The sequence below is a fragment of the Rattus norvegicus genome, chromosome 6, assembly GCF_021556685.1.
Source record: "Rattus norvegicus strain SHRSP/BbbUtx chromosome 6, alternate assembly SHRSP_T2T, whole genome shotgun sequence".
Lineage (NCBI taxonomy): Eukaryota > Metazoa > Chordata > Mammalia > Rodentia > Muridae > Rattus > Rattus norvegicus.
In genome coordinates, this window is record NC_141539.1 from 89,876,622 (window position 1) to 89,894,110 (window position 17,489).

Below are 17,489 nucleotides of genomic sequence, written 5' to 3' on the forward strand. Positions count from 1 at the left end.
GCTGAACTCAAAAGCTGTTGCCTGTACATGGGTTATGCTCTTTCAGTTGGCCTGCCTTGTCTGGCCTCAGTGCAAGAGGATGTGTGCCTAGCGTCACAGAAACTTGATGTGCCAGGGTTGGGGGATACTTGGGGCACGGGGGAACCCTCAGAGAAGAATGGGAAAGAGGATGGGGAGAAGGATTGTGAGAGGGGGATGACTAGGAGTGGGTAGTGAGTGGGATGTAAAGTGAATAAGTAAAATAAAAAAATAAAATAAAAATGAAGAAGGAAGAAGGAGTCCATAGAAAGAGGAAAAATTGTAACAAACATGGAAAGTGTCTGCTGTGTGCCCTGCTAAGTGCCGACCACTGCTATCTGTTTGGGATATATTGATGAATAAGAAAACTATTTTTGCTTTTATGAAGTACACATTCTAGAGTACATGGGCATTTTAGTGAGTCAAACTTAATCCTCATTAAGAGTTGTAAGATGGATGATTGAGAGCCACTGCCCTGGCCTCTGGAAAATTTCTAGTTAGTAATACAACACTTCTCAACTACACTTATCTGCAGTAATTTTTTGTACATTTAGTGATATTTCAATATGTTCCCCTTTAAAATGAGAATTAGTCCTATTCTCTTTCTCTTATTCCTAATTTTGCTGAAAATATGTGCATTAACCTTTGCACATTATACAATTGATTTCGTAGGCAATTTCTCATTAGTAGAATACTGAATTAATGAGCATACAGATTCAAATATCAGGTTTTTAGAAGATGTGTTTGAGTTTTAATTTCCTAACTCCCATAAACATGAATAATAAATAAATACCCATGTGACACATTACCAAATACACAGTATATCTCATGGTTGATTAGCCTTAGTAGGGCAATTCTGACAGAAAACATTGTAACTGCTAAATGGGGTAAAGGGGAACACTAAAAATATACAGAGGTGGCACCCATAGGCTGTGGCTTTTACCATGAGGGTTCTGATCTCAAGGACAAATGGAAAACTGAACAAGAAAGGATTTTAGAGGACATCCTGCAGGATGAGATTGGGACCTTTAAGGAGAGGATTTGGCTTTCCAGGAACAGCCTACTAAGTGCACAATGGCCTCTCACCTTGAGAACCAGGGACCACTTCCACTCCGGGGACCTTGTAGGAATGGGATCTTCTGCTGAGCTTCCTAGAGTGCCACTGGCTCCTGGAAATCCACCCCTCTCAATACTACTTTCCCCTCCAGCCTGTGGGTTCTTTCCAGACTTATGATTGGCTGACTCTGTTGGGAGCGATGCCCTTGAAGCCCTCCATTATTGATGCTATTACTATGGTTAGAATTAAGTATGACTAGGTTCATGGAAAATCCCTAGCCAGCTGCAGAAGACTAATACAAATCTGGTGGTCAGGATGAATGATATGATAAAGTTCTCTTGCTGAGAAATACATCTGACATCAAGATGCCCAATGTGATGACCTGTAACCTTTCTGAAAAACCAACATCCTGCTGACTAATAGATAAACCTGTGACCTTTCTGACATCCTGTCAACATCAGCTGATTACCTGACCACACGAATACTGTGTCCTTGACCTGTGTAAATGTTTCACACTTCCCCCCTCCCTCTGTTACCCATGTAATGGTATAAATTCAGCCTTGGGGAAAAATAAAATTGTTGCCTTGATCAGACTCTTGTCTTGGTGTCCTTCTTTGTGTCTCTTGTTCCCCATTCTCTTCCAGGTACCCAGCACCCTCGTTGACATGACTCCACAGTGAACTAAGAAACAAAGATTAAAATAATCTGCATGGGGGAGACAACGTGGACAGAGAAGGAAGCCATATTATAATACTAGCAAATGTAGTTAGTGTATTCTTTAAACCTATAAGTCACAGTGTCTGTGGTATAGTAGAAAATAAGTCTTTAAAAAGTATCCCTTTTCTTTTCTGTACCCAAGAGTATTTGTGTATAATCTTATTGGTTATGAAGGTATTTTAAGCTTGAGAAAATTATCTAGTATTTTAATATTTCCTTTTCCTTCTTTTTTTTGAAATATATCTCAGCATCACTATAGGGTCAAGTTATGGAAGAGTGTGTCCCATCATTCAGTTTTACTACTGAAATGAAGACCAGAGAGTGCTCAAGTCCAGGGGAAATGTTATTGATTAGCATTCAATGCTGTGTATTCATCTTGCTGCGCACTGCCTCTCCAGCTCATCAGATTCCAGTATACAGCTTACAGTTATTTCCTCTGTGTTACTCACAAGCCTTTCAGATTTATTTGTCTCATGGGAACTAGGAAGCTCTTGAAACATTTGTTTTTTTTTTTTTTTTTTTTTTTTGCTATGTCTTCTAGTGAGGGCAATTTCAGAGTGCAGCCGCACCCAGTAAGATCATCATAACCTACCTTCTGGTTTTCAAAGTGTGCAGTAAATTTTCTAATGACATAGTTTTCCCTGTGCATTCCTTTTCTTTTTCTTTTTTAAACAGATTATATTAACACATAAAATGACACTAAATGACTGAAACTGCTACTTAAATAGGAACTTATTTCATATAGTCAACTCTGCTATTTCTTTTAAAAATGCAAAGCCATCCTTAGCAGATCCTATCATAGAGCCCAAGATGGAATCCTACTGTGACTCATCTAGTCCATGACAGTAGACTTCCTCACTGCCTCCTGGACTTCTTTCTATGTTTTTAATAGGAAGACCTTTCCAAATGTCCTGGCCTTACTGCAGAAATCCCCAGATGGTTTTCAGCGAGCAGCTTTCAATGTGGAGTGCACAGGGTCCCATCTCTAGCTATTCATTTTTACCTTGAACCTCAGTTTCTTAAAATGCTGGACGTTTTGAAGATAGACATGCTGTGTTGTGCCCAATGGCTTCCAATCAGCTTTCCAGGTCCAGATAAATAGCTGGCATCAAGTCATCCCTGACTTGATGACTTGGGAAGAATTGTGTGAGTTTTGCCAGTAGCGCCTTATTACAAGCCCGTATTTAGGCACTTCAAACACTGTATGTAGGAGCTCACAGAGAACAACTAAAGAATGGAGATTTATCATGGCAGTTTGGCTGACCTCTCTGAGTTCACATTAAACAGGGAGATGGATGAATGAATGGGATGGACCCTGTGGCCTTCTTAGAAACAAATATTTTAGGCATACTAACAAGTGAGTTCAAAGACCTTATAGCTAGAGTGTGATTTGGTATAGGAAGCATGGCTGGTAGAGAAAGTCAGCCTAAGGGAGAGAACTTGGAGACTAGGCTAGTGTTGGGGTACAGAGTGAGGACCTATCATATAAGGACATATAGATCATGGTAAAGAATGTTGATATTATTGTAAAATAGAAAATGTTAAATAAAATAATATTTTATAAAATAAACTATTATGTAAGACTGTGGCAAGCTGAGTCCCATCTTCACAGGCTTTCATGGTAGAGGATAAATTAATCCTTTAGAGCGTGAAGACATCATATTTTTTAATTATAAAATATTTTCCCTCTGTAGCAACAATAGATTAATCTGCTGTTATACCTTTTGCAGGGAGGAGATACATGTAAGTGAAATGAAGTGATCGCTTTTGGAAAAATCAATTTCTTGTCAAATCTCTCGAAATGAAAAAGACTCACACTTTTTGCAGTTTCTTGGAAAGCACTCTTCTGTTGGCAGTGGTTTGGATCATGCATTAAGTCATATTTCAAACCAAATCATTGCAACGGCACATTCTATTTACTTTTTAACACCTTTGTCTGAATACATAGACTATATTTGTGATTTAAATTAGTTTAAAAATTCATAGTAAAATCTTGACAGAGGCAATGAAATAAAAAACACAAAGCCATTCCATTGTTCTCAGTATGGGACGGAACTTTTAAAAGGATGAGATAGTTATCACATTGTAGAATGCATTGGTTTACAGCCTGCATACGCCTTGCAATTCAATGGGAACTCTTAAAGTAATATAGCTATATGCAGGCACTAATATATTCAGACACTTAACTGATTTTTGAAAAATAAAATTGGAATTTTAAAATCATCAACCCGTTTAGGATTAAATCTATGTAAGCATTGGATGTGCAAATGAGGGTTGTCAGGATCTCCATAGTGTCATAGCTTGTCAAATTAAAACTGATAAAGTTATGGCCCGTACTTTTTAGTATGCCACCAATTCCAAAGTCCAAATATCTGTTTGTGCAACACTCCATGGAAATGAATTGAGTGCATGTTTTTGATGTGTTGTGGTTTGAGTACAGCTGAGATGACCCCGGAGTGGCTTACAGGCTGAAATTTAAACCCTGCCATGCGATGTTACAAAGAAAGAAACTTCGTCTTACTATGGTATTTATTAGGTGGGGCCTCTCAGAAGTGGGATTAGATTAGGCTACCAGGGTTGAGCCCCATAATTTGAATACTGTTAAGTTTATGTAAAACAGGTGAAAGACCATATTTCTTTTTGGCATGTGCTTTTTTGGGCTTGAGACTATGTCAGCAAGAAAACAATCATCTGACGTAGGGCCCTTGACCCTGCACCAGAGCTGTAAGCTAAATCCTAAATCAACACTTTTTTCTTTATGACTTCAGCAAGAGAAAGTTGATTATTGCAACGTATACTGATTCATTCTTAATTATTTAAGGTATTACATAGCTAATATGTAAGCCTACCTTATGATCAATCCATTCAAAACTCTCACCTACATAAATCCTTATCAAATAAATGTGTGGTATAGGAGAACCCATTGGTGGTACAAATTTGAACCCTTGGTCATGTTTCTAACTTCCTTGAATCTCATGTACAATTCAAGGAGGGGTCTTTTTGTGTTTTCAGACATGGTCATGGCAGAGAAAGGAGGGGATAAGTCATAATAAGAACTTAGAAACAGTGTTTGAAAGAGGTTTTTTTTTTTTTTTTTTTCCTCTAACACATGTGAAGGTCAAGTTATTTGGCTTGGTGTTTTGACAAAATGGAATGTATCTTTCCAGTTAAAGGCACAGACATTTCCAGGCTTTCAGAACTTAAAATCCAAATAAGATAAATGAGATATTTGATATGAAAGCTGATAAAAGGAATTAGATCTAGAAACACAGCAGCCTATTCCTTTTTGAGTTTGACAAGACCTACAATTCAGTAAAAATGTCATTTTGCCAATAGCTCAGTTCTGGCATTTCAGAGAAGTCAAAGACTTACAGCTAGAGAACTGCACACGGCTTGTGTAATGTTTCTCCATCTGCTTAGAGGAGTAACTTTTGAATGGGGCAGTTAATTTGACTGGAGAGGAAGTCAGAGTAAGTAAACGTTGTATTCAGTATACTTTGCTATGGCCCAGCTAGCTGATGGAGTTATATGCACAGTAATTCCAGAGCTTCCAAACTCTTGGTTTCCTAGTTGTTAAATTGTCCTCAGTCTAAATGTGTCTAATCATGGTGTGTCACACTTTGTTCTGCCTCTATAGTGCCTGAGAGACCTTGAGAACAAAATTTACTTTGGGATAGTGACAGATAGTACCTGTTTGGAAAGTATATTTTTGTTGTGTTGTTTTGAATTATGCATATATATTTTTCTTATATAGGTTTTGTCTTTAGTTACAATATTTTTTTGTAAGAAAAACAACAACACACAGAGGTTTTAGTAGAATTCAATGAAAATAAGAATCCAGGGTAAGGGAAATATGTCAGTTGAGGAAATGCTTGCTAGGAATTCATGAGAGTCTAAGTTTGATGCTCAAACCCACTGTATAAAAGCCTGGCCAAGTGGGGCCTGGCCGTAATCCCAATGCTAAGAGGCAAAGACAGATAGATCCCTTGGGCTCACTGGACAGTCAGACTGACCCCCTTGGTTCATTCCAGGCCAGTGAGAGAAATTGTTATATGAAACAAGTTGAATAATGCTTGGGAAGCAACCCCTGAGCTTGACAACTGGCCTCTACACACATACACATGAGCACATTCAGAACTCTCATGCCCAGCTACATGTTCATGATGAATAGAAACTAGGAATAGATTATTCTTTTTTAAAAAACTGATGTGTGTGTATATGCATATGCAATTTCAGGCATGAACATATCATGGCTGTCATGTGGAAGTCAGAATTGCAGGGGAGTTGATTCTCATTGTTTTTGAGGCCAGGGGCTTCTCTGGCTTTTTTTTTATGTACTCCAGGCTAGGCAAGTACACTGGCACTGCCCCCCAACCCCCGTTTCTACTTCCCAATTTGTTATTGAAGTGCAAAGACTACTATGTGAGTCACCACTCTCAGATTAAAAAAAACAAAACAAACCGCAAAACTAAACCAAAACCACACACAAACACACACACACACACACACACACACACACACACACACACACACACACACAAGCGTGTGTTCAGACTTTGTGGGCTTTTCCTTGTCTACTTAGACATGCCTTTTATTGTCTTTGAGCTCATGCTTAGGTAGTCAGGTTGGTGAGACTTTATGGGTGCAACTTCTGAAATTACCGAGCATGTTCTCAGGATTGAATTTGAAAAACAAACAAACAAACAAACAAAAAAAAAAACCAACGATGGGCATACGGGAGGGTTCAGAGAAAAGGAATGGGGAGGGAGAAATGACATAATTGTAATCTCAAGAATAAACATACAAAAACAAGATAAAAAAAATAAGAACATGGATTCAGAAGTCAGATGCAGGCTGTCAGGCCAACAGAGCAGGCCCCTCTGCCAATGGAGCCATCCCACTGGCCACTGGGATGGAGTGTTATCACCAAGTTGGAAGAGAATAAATAACAACATATAGAGGCTGGACTGAGGCCAAAGGAAGACAAAAGAAATATGATGTGGAAAGGAAATACTAAATGTGTACTAAAGTACAGTTGGTTATTTCCTACAAGCCATTGCCATGAGAGGTCAACTTCCATTAGGAAAATGTGTCACCGGGGTTTGGAGTCTCTATCATGGGAATGTTCAGACTTTTCAAATCTGAGTGTTTTACACATGGTTCTTCTCACACAGTTGACCCTTCAGGAGATGTTCCTGTAACCTCATTTATCCTACATAAGCCTTGGAGGTGATTAACATCAACCTACTTTCCTAGTCCTGAGTTGAATTCCTGGAATATCCTGTTGTGTAGAGGAACAGGCACAAGAAATGACAGTGTTTCTGTCATCTTACAGGACAAAAATCATCCCTGTTAATTAAATGAAGAGCTTGAGAAGTACTTGGAGTAGTGTTTATAGCCCTCCCATGGAACTTACTTTGTCATGTCTGGATGTCAAGCCTCCAAGCTCTCTTGCGGATTAGAGTCTGCACTCTTTGTTAAGGAAAGGAAAAGTTTAAAATGGAACCTCTAATTAAAAAGAGAAGGCACGGTTTCGATCGTAGACTTTCACTCCCTACCCTCTACTGTTCCTCTTCGCTCCAGGGAGAAGGATGGGCAAGTGAAGGCCATCGCAGACAGCAGCCCCCACTCTTTAACCAGCTGATGATGAGCTGTGTTTTCCTCACCCCCCTCCTTTACTATCTGACAAGTACCACACATGGCAACTGCAGGCAGGTAGACTCTGGGCATAGCATGTCTCCAGAGTGTGCACGCCTGGCTGCAGCTGGTGCCTGTTTAGAATGCCTCGCCATTCTATATGCTTAGGAGCCTGGATGGTCAGTTATGGGACAGCAAGCTAACTATTGCTGCTTGAAACACAAAAATGAACCTGGACTTTGGAACTAGAACCAGGTTCAGATTTCTGCTTTGCCTCCTTCTTGTTGATACCCTAAGACGTCTACTCAGCCCCTCAGTCCGTATCATAGAGATGGGAATTTTGCAATGTGGCTCTGTCTTCTGAGACAGTGCCAATCACCTGAAGGCAGGTGATAGGTGATAACTGTTTTATACTTTAGGCATTGATTCATAAAATATTGTTTGCATAATCTTGACTCATAGCGTTTAAATTCATCTAAGGTTTATATACAACTCCAGTCTTGATTTAGATCCTGAAGGATTCAGGTATTTGGAAGATATAATTTTACTACGTCTTCAAATTATTAGCAAGCAGATTGTCAGAGAAGGCATTAAATTACATTTTTTTTTGTGCACCTGTTGCCTCTACCGCCATCTTCCCATCTTGTGTCCTCTTGTTCCCTTTAGCAGGGGAACTACAGTTCATGGCATTTTAATTTTCTCTGTACTCTTGCAGCTACTAAAAGAAAGGATGGGAATTTCTTTTGCTGTATTGCCCATCTCAGGGTTCAGTACAAATGTACACTAATCCTGTCCTCACTGGCATACACACAGCAAGCTGACAACTTCACCCCTTTGTCTCTTTCTAACCAAGTCCACCTTTACACTCAGGGAGCTTAAGTTATTGATAAATATGTTCTCCCTTGACTACATATGTTCTCTCTATTGACTACATGGTAATAGCATAAAGTCATTTAAAATTTTGTTCCTTCTAGCCACTTTATAACTTCTTTCTGTCTAGAGTTTGTTTATTTGTTTTGAGACCTGGTTTTTCTATGTAACAGCCCTGATTGTCCTGGAACTCACATTGGAGATCAGGTTGGCCTCAAACTCCACATTGGAGATCAGGTTGGCCTCAAACTCACAGAGACTTGCCTGCTTCTACCTACTAAGTAGTAGGATTAAAGGCATGAACCACCAACACCCAGCTAGACATCTTTTAATAGGTCGGGTTTCATTTCATTCTAAATACTTGCAATGTATTAGGAAAATGTTCAAGTAGAACTATATCAGAAGTCCTTCACATTAATTTGTTTCTGATTGTACAGTCATGTAGCATGCTTTTCCCTAAGTAGCAAACATGTAAATAATAAAGGCTGCATCTGTAGAACTCCAAGAAACAAAGTGCAATTAGCAAGAAATCAATTTGGGATAAGCAGGCATTGCCAAATTAAAAGCTTGTGTGGTCTGAATGAGAAATGTCCCCTGTAGGCTTAAATATTTGAACACTTGATTATGGTGCCTTCAGAAGGTAGAACATTTTTTGTGCACCCTCCTGGAGGGTGTATGTCACTTGGAACAGGCTTGGAGTTTTCATAGCCTCACCCTACTTTGTGATAATTGTCTCTCTCTGTCTGTCTGTCTGTCTGTCTGCTGTCTGCTGTCTGTCTGTCTGTCTGTCTTTTCTTTCTGTTTTTTTCCTCTTGTCTCTGTCTCTCCCCATCTGCTATCTGTGTTTGGATAAATGTGATCTTTCTGCTTCATGCTCTTATGGCCCTGTTTTTCCTGGCTGTTTTGCCATAATGGACTGGATCCCTCTGGGGCATTAGTCAAAAATAAGTCCTTTCTTCATTAAATTGTTTTTAGTGCATGCACTTAAACCCCTCCCCCTATTCCCTGCAACAGAGAAGCAGCCAATACAAGTCTAAATACAATGCACCGTCTGTTTTCATGTGGTTCTTATCTAGGTTTTACACTTTTGACAATTTTTTTCTGCCGTGTCATGTGTGGATCCTTAAGGCTTTGCAGACACCCTGGTATATGCTGTACTACTGAGCCACATTGCCAATTTTACACTTAAGGAGTCCTTTTATATTTATTAGGGGTATGTGTATGTACATGGATATAGTTGTCTATGAAGGCCAGAAAATGTCATTAGATCCCTGCAGCTGGAGGTACAGGCAAATGTGTGCTTGAAACCAAGCTTGACTCCATTTAAAGAGCAGTACACAATCTTAACTGTGGAAGCATCTCTCCCACCCCTCTAACCTTACATTTAAAAGAGATTAAACACTTTAAAGACCTGGACAACTTTGGTGACATATTTGTAATTCAAGTTCTTTCTTGGGATGCAGAGGCAGGAAGTTTGCTGTGCTTTCAAGGTCAGTCTGATTTGTGTAGGGCATTGTAGGCCAGGCTATGCTGTACAGTAAGAACCTGACTAGCGGGGCTAGTTTTGCAGGGTAGGCTCCTTCGATGAGTTGTGGATGATGTAGGAGGTGGATATGATCTAAATATGTTACATCCATGTATGAAATTACCAAAAATAAGTAACATATTTTATGTAAAGTGAAATTTTCAAAAGGAGAAAGTAAAGCAGTATTTTATTTCTGCAAAAAATATTATAAAAGTTAAATTTCAGTGTCAGAAGTAAAGGATTATGGAAACATGCTTACTCTCACTCCTTCACGTTTCTCTAATAACCACTGTCATACTCTGTTAGGAAACTAAGTTGCTAAGGTAGAAGTCTGACATTACCAGACAGTCCTAAGCTTGGTGCAAAATGGTGGACTCCTTTGTGGGACTTAGTCTTCTCTGGGGGATCCTGGACCCCACCTGAGGAATGTCAGGAGTCCTGCACCTGAGATTCCAGGAATTCCTCCCCATGCTAATGAGACCTCTCAGTACCTTAGCCCTCAGCCATGACCTTTGCCTACCCTGTGTTCTCACCCATTTACCCAAAACTATTTAACCCTTGGTTCACTCCAAATAAGTGTATGCCTACGAGCCCACCCCAAATAAAGAAATATGTACAAACTAAGGTGGTCTCAGAGAGCTGTTTCATAAGATCATCAGAGAAGGCCTGAAAGGGATGTAACATTAAGGACTTTGGAAAAGACCTTTCCCCTCGCCCCCCTCTTGCATCCAACATTCACTCCCAGCTAGATCCTGCAGAACTGCACACATTTTGGCCTCAGCTTCATCCTTCCAGCCAGGTATGCAGAGTGGTCAGGAGGCATTGAGAGGGAGGAAGCAGAGGACTCCCTCTCACAGCTGGACCCCAAAATGCATACCAGAAATAACCGAATCCTTAAATTTCTTTCAGCATGCATGTTCTTTAAATATTTTTCACGGAATTAAGTTTAAATTGTCAGTTGTGGTGAAAAAGATGTGTGAAATTTAAACTATGACCAATACTGTATTCTTAGCTAAGTAAATAGTAACATGGAATATATGTTTAAATACCCAAAAGAATGTAATAATCTATGGGTTAGTGCCATTGCTCCGTCAGTGAAATGCCTTCACACAAACATGGGAATCTGGACTGGTGCCAGCCCTCACTTGAATGCTCCAGAATCCCAGCTAAGGGGAGCAGAGAAGGAGGCTCACCATCTAGTCTCCTCCATCTGCCCAATAAGGATTTAACAAAGCCAGGCAGGATTCCAAGTAATTAATTGAATTGTTTATGATATAATAAGATAGGGAAAAGGTAGACTCCTAAATGGCTGGTGGCTAAATACAGGGTAAGTTCATAATATTGAGACATTGATTTTCACACTGAAACAGTAAACGTTACAGAATAGCATTCAATCTTCTAAGGAAAGTGATGTATGATTCGAAGTTTACTGTTAAGTTCTAAAGACACATATGATACACAAAATAGAAACTGCTAAATAAACCACCATCAGTCCGTGTTACTTCTTAATGCTTTTGAACTCATATCTGAGTAGGTGACTCTCAGTGAATGACAGCTATCATTGCTATATATAGGAAGAAGGATGCACTGAAAATTAAGTAGCAAAAGAATGTTTGCAGTAAATGATATGATAATTAGATATGCAGTTAAAAGGCAATCAATGATCATTTTATAAACAAACATTTGTTATCATTTAAGTTTATTTTAGGTTTATTTCTTTAATATTGGATAACTGTTTGCCTGCATGGATATCTGTGCACCATGTGCAGCCAAGGTCAGAACAGGGTGTTAGATCCCCTGGAACCAGAGTCTCTATAGATGTGTTGTGAACCATTATGTGGGTACTGGGAACTGCACCTAGATCTTCTGTAAGAGCGACAAATGCTCTTAGCCACTGAGCAATCTCTGTAGTCCTGGTTATCCTTTTCATTTTTACTTTTTTGATATTTTATAAATACTTTTTTCTTTTATTAAGTTACCCTGAAAGACAATTCAGATGCCCCAAGGTTGATAATAGCAACCGTTTTTTTTTAGACTGTATTTTTTTAAACTTCATTCATTCTTTGTATGTTTTACACCATGCACCTCAGTTCTGCTCATCTCCCCATCTCCTCATATTCATCCTTTGTCCTTGCCACCTTTCACTTAAATAAAATAACACACACACACACACACACACACACACACACACACACACACACACACACAAATCAAAACAAACCAAACAAACCCCAAAGCATAGAAAACATGCCATCATCATGCAAGCTGCAGTTTGTCACAGCATATCCCACAGTATATCCCTCTGTCCACACATTTTTGCTTGCAAATATTCATTTCAATGAGTCATTGGTCTTGTTTGAGACCTCTGGCTTCTGTGACACCATCAATATTGGTTCCTAACAGGGGCTCCTCTCAGTTATCCTCGTGTTACCCTGGGTCATGGAGATTCTGCAGCCCTGGATCAGGAGGACTGGCCCTTTCACTGGTCTCAACAGTACCCAGATGATATAAATTTAGGGACGGACCAACTCAGAGCCCTGAATCTGTGTCTGGGTTGTAACTGAGCTGTGCCAGCTCTCCATCATCCTCAACATCAGGGCAAGCTTTTCAGTGGTGCTGTGGCCAGGACACCCAATTCTACCATCAACAGGAGGCAGGGTCAGCTCTTAGGCTCTCAGGCCTTCAGAGCCAGCTCCACTGTGCTGTTCAGTCAAGACCCAGGGCCATTCTGTAAGTGCTGCAACCACCAGGGGTTCTCCTGCTCTCACACCCTCGGAGTGGGCTCACCCTTGCCTTTACCAATGGATCAGCTCCACTGTATTGCCCAGGTAGGGTGCAGGGCCAGTTGGCCTGAGTACTACAGCCAGTTCGTTAGCTCTCCAGTTCTCCTGCCTTGGGGAGGGGGCAGCCCTTCCTACTACTGCGGATGGTAAGGGGTGAGGCAGGGAAGGGCATCACTCTGGGCACTCAGGCCATCTCGTGCCAGTCAAGTGGCCTGTTTTCTTGTGCTCACCCTTGGGACAGGCTCACCAGCTGGTCATCGTTCTTTATTTAATCAGATGTGCTATTACAATCAAATTGTGATTCAGCAGAAGACCCTAAGAAGCCTTTATTTAAGTGTGATTGTAAACATGTGAAGCTAGGTGGCATACTATACCAGATCCTCTATGAAGACATTTCAGCATCAACAATTTTAATATCTAAGCGAATCTCATTTCATTGTCAAGAGCTTTCACCTAACACTGTGTTCACATAGTTTCAGAGAAGAGTGCTGCATGCATCCCTATAAAGTAGCTACTTAAAAACTGTCAATGTATTAAACTCCTAAAGTAATACCATCTGGCTACAAGTAGAAGACAGGAGTTTGAAATTCATCGCTGTGTTCCCTGCTTGTCTCCTGCTCCCCTTGTAATTTATTTGTTGAAGAAACTAGGATCAGCTGCAGGATTTTTCATTTTGCGAATTTTGCTGATTTTAACATAGTGGCATCATTTAACATGCTCCCCTGAGACCTGTATTTATCCTAAAAGGCATTTGGATTAAAGGAGTTGATCAAATTCAGGTTCAATTTTCGGGCAGAGATATTTCATAGAGCCTCCCCACACCCAGAGGAACCTGGGTATCTTTTGTTATTTAGGGGATTGGTCATTGTCTAGAGCCATCACTCCATTAGTGTGACATTGTAATTATTCTTCTCCCCTTTCTGTTATGAATTAGAAAACTTGTGTCGAGAGAAACTTCCCTTCATCAGCTCTTTTCTTATCTCTGGTATACCCTGAACAAGAAAATCATAATAGGATTTTCACCAGCATGCAACAGTGATTTCCACCTTCTCTTTTGTGTGTGTATCATCATAGACTCACTAGGTTACATACATCTGGAGTGTCAATGTATTCTGCTACTATGTGTATTGTTCAAAATGCTCCTCTTTTTTTTGTCCAATGTAAGTTTAGCCACAATATTTTAAACATATTTTTGAAAATTTCCTTCAGTGTGTTATGAGAGTCTCTTTGTGTGACTTTGAGGTTTAAGTGTTTTTAATATTCTGTCATTGTGCACATAGCAAAGTAAGTGGTCATGTTTGCTAACAATTAAAAAATGAGATATGAATTATCATGCCTATCCTAGTTTTGTGTCCTTTGCTGTGACTAAACACCGCAACAAAAAGCAATGGGAGAAAGTGATCAACTTAGGCTGCAATTCCAAACCCTAGTTCATCAGTGAGGGGAACACAAGGCAACCACATCCCCAGTCAAGAGCAGAAACAGTGGATTACTGTACACATGTTTGTGCTCAGCCCACTTCTTTTCTCAAAGTCCGGAAGAGGGACTGAAGAGCTTGCTCAGTGGTTAGAAGCAGTTGCTGCACTTACAAAGTCCCAGAGATCTGTCTCCAGTGTTGTGGTCCAGGAATCACCTCAGAAACAACATGAACACCAATAAAACTCAGACATGTATAGTCTATTGGGCATACGTCCCAGACTGATTGATCAGGGGCCATGGTCCAGATTTGGGAACTAAACTGTGTCCCTGAGTTAAGATCCTACAGGGTTTTTTAAGCCTGATGTCTGCAAATATCTGTGCCAAGCTATTCCACTTATCAAGATTTAGGGATTGGGGGTTTCCTTAGGAACATGGCTTTGTTGTACTTTATCTTCCTCCCATTGATTAGGGTGTTCAACTGTGGCAGTGTCTAATATTGCCTTGTCTAATATTCATGTCTTAACTTGTCAACCAGGATAGGCCTGGTCTTATCTAACATTCATGTCTTAACTTGACAACCAGGGTGTCAGATATCCATGAATATGTCTCTTTCTTGCCAAGTAGGATGTCAGTTCCCAAGGATGTCTTAGGAATTTAAACTATACTTGACCACTACTCAAAATGAAAATCTTATTTTAAATAGTTTCTTATATCTCTTATCTTAGGATTCATTCTTGGGGCAGCTTATAAAAGCAAACACCATAAAATACCATAAAAGCTTAAATATAGGCACAGGATGTGCTACTGGATGGTTGATTCAGGTTCAAGCTTATTGTGGATAATTACTCAAAGCAGTTGTACAGACTTCTGTCGTGATTGGATTCAAGGATATAGAACATGAAAGAGTATGTAATCAACTTGACATTAGAAAGTTTCATAGTAACATCACAAACATTTGTGAAAGTTTCCTTGTAATAACAGGCTAGTCCCACAGTTATCTAGGCCTTACCATTTCTACTAGGCCTTACATTGCATCTAGGCCTTATTTTATCTAGGTCTTAACACCTAGCACCTACATCGGTTGGCTCACAATTCCAACTTTGGGGGATCTCATACCACCTTCTGACCCTCATAAATACCAGTATACACACACATCAGTAAAGTAAATAAATAGATCTTAAAGACAAAACAGAATTCAAATTCAGTGAACGGTAACACCCACTTTTAGATTGGGTATTCTCACAAGAGTTAACAATCAAGACAGATATACAGACCAACCTAATATAGAAAATTTCTTGTTGAAATTATCTTGTCAGGTGACTCTGTATTGTGCCAAGTTGATGACTGAAACTAACCACTACAATGCCCTACTTGAGCCCTGAGATCAACACATCCTGAAGGAGGCTTCTTTCTTGCTTTTCCTCTCTCAGATTTTGTATGTCATTGAGGTGGGTGGAATGAGTTTTCTAAAACCACGGGAATTATGACAAACAGACAAGCTCCTACTGTTGATAAATGATTGACAAGACTTGTTTGCTTTAATTCTACCATCAAGCATTACAACTTGCAGAACTCTTCCAGAATAACCTTTTTGTTAGTAGTATTCCTCAAGATGTTACCTTCGGATCTTCTATAAGTGGGTTTCTTGTCCATATAAAGTTAAGTCAACTGTCTGGAATTTTTGAGTATCACAAGGCTTGTTGGCCAAAGGCTATGATGATTTTAAAGAAAAATTAATTTAAATTTGTCTTAATGTACTGTTTCTCAGCTACCTTACCTGTATTGAGCCTCTAGAGTACAAAGAACCTTTGGGAAATGCTGGACTGGCCAGAGGCCAAGTCTCTTCTCATTCTGAAAAGTTTAATTATAGTGCCAGACTGTTTCAGAAGTCAGAATCATTTTCCCCATCTGAGATTTGCTTTCCTCCTTGGGTCTCCTTCTCTGCTTCTTAACTGTGAAAATGTAGTTGATCTCAAGACTCAGATCGGATGTGACTTTATGTTACTGCTGGTTTCTAATGAGGCATAGAGACAGGTTGGGGCTGGTTTTATCAAAACAAATGAAAATGTACTTGTAGGAGGGTTAATGTGTAGTAAAATATTTATCGGATTACTTTAAAAGAATGAGAGTTTGACACCATCCAAAGTCAAGAGAAATTGGTAAGAACAGTCACAGCAGTAGAAATGGGAGAATGAACTTCTTTCTTATCAGCCAAGAAGACTTTGTCTCTAATACAGATATTTAGTATCACTGGGGCTTTGGGTTTATGGACCTGACAGTTTATATGGACTAGCTCTCTCACTAACTTTCTTGTGCTAAATCATATTCCTCATCGGGCCACAGCTTCTTTATGTGCAAAATTACAATGTTTCACTCTTGACTAGAAAATTCCCCACGGTCTCCTTCGGTTCCAATTCAGTGATCTTTATGAAACATGGTTTAAAAAGCTCCCATGTTTCATCTACTGTTTGTAAATGCAGCAATGAGCTAAAAAGTTTCCCTCCTTTTTAATTACGTTTGTACTCCCAAGAATAATTTTAGATTAACGTATGGGTCCAGACCTTCCCTGATGAGATTGGTAATACGCATGGTGGAAACAATATGGTGCTGGGAATGACCCAGTAACAAAGAAACCTAACTAGTAATGGGAAATATGAGTCGTGACTTTCTGCAATGTGTAAGTGAACAAATGAGTTTGAGAAAATTAGCATCTTCAGAGCAATAGAGCAAAGATTTTAATGCACAAACTTCTTACTGTTTCAGTGAGTTGTAAAAAAAAAATACCACAAGGGCGGGCCATAGCAGAGAGAAGATAGACAAGTCTGGGCCAAGTAGAGCGTCGGAGATTGCTTTCTGTTTTGGAGAAGAACCTTATGAGCAGGCTGGGACATCATTTCAGATTTTGTTTTCAATTCTCAGCATGTTCTTTTCCTAACCTTTTTCTTCTTAATTGCACCCTCATTTTATCCAAGCCACCAGCTCCCAAACTCCTGTTTTTTTTTTTTTTTTTTTTTTGGTTTCATGCAGACGGTTTGCAAATAGAGCATGTCAGACTTCCTCTGTGGCAGAGACTTTAAAAAGTTAACTCTGATTTTGTGACAAAATGTCTGTACCCACAGCAGCACTTAGTCATGGTCCCACACAAAGTGACTTCATTAAGCCATCTGGTCATGATGCTGCTCAAAGAAAGGCTGTAAAATGACTCAAACATGTTTAGTAGCCATAAGCAGTTACCAGTGGATGATCCTGAAGTGCACTTCTAGTGAAGAACAGCCTGCAACTTGAGGATATTTTAGAAGTCCGAGTAGTCAGTGGTGCTGACGGAGTGACCAGTTTTAATTTTCCTATGGAACTATTGGGTTTAGGAGCCATACACAGTGCCCACTTTTAGTATTAAGGGATTTTTCAGTTCAAATGTTTTCTTCTCCAGTTTGAACCTGCAATTGCAAACCCCATATTCTCC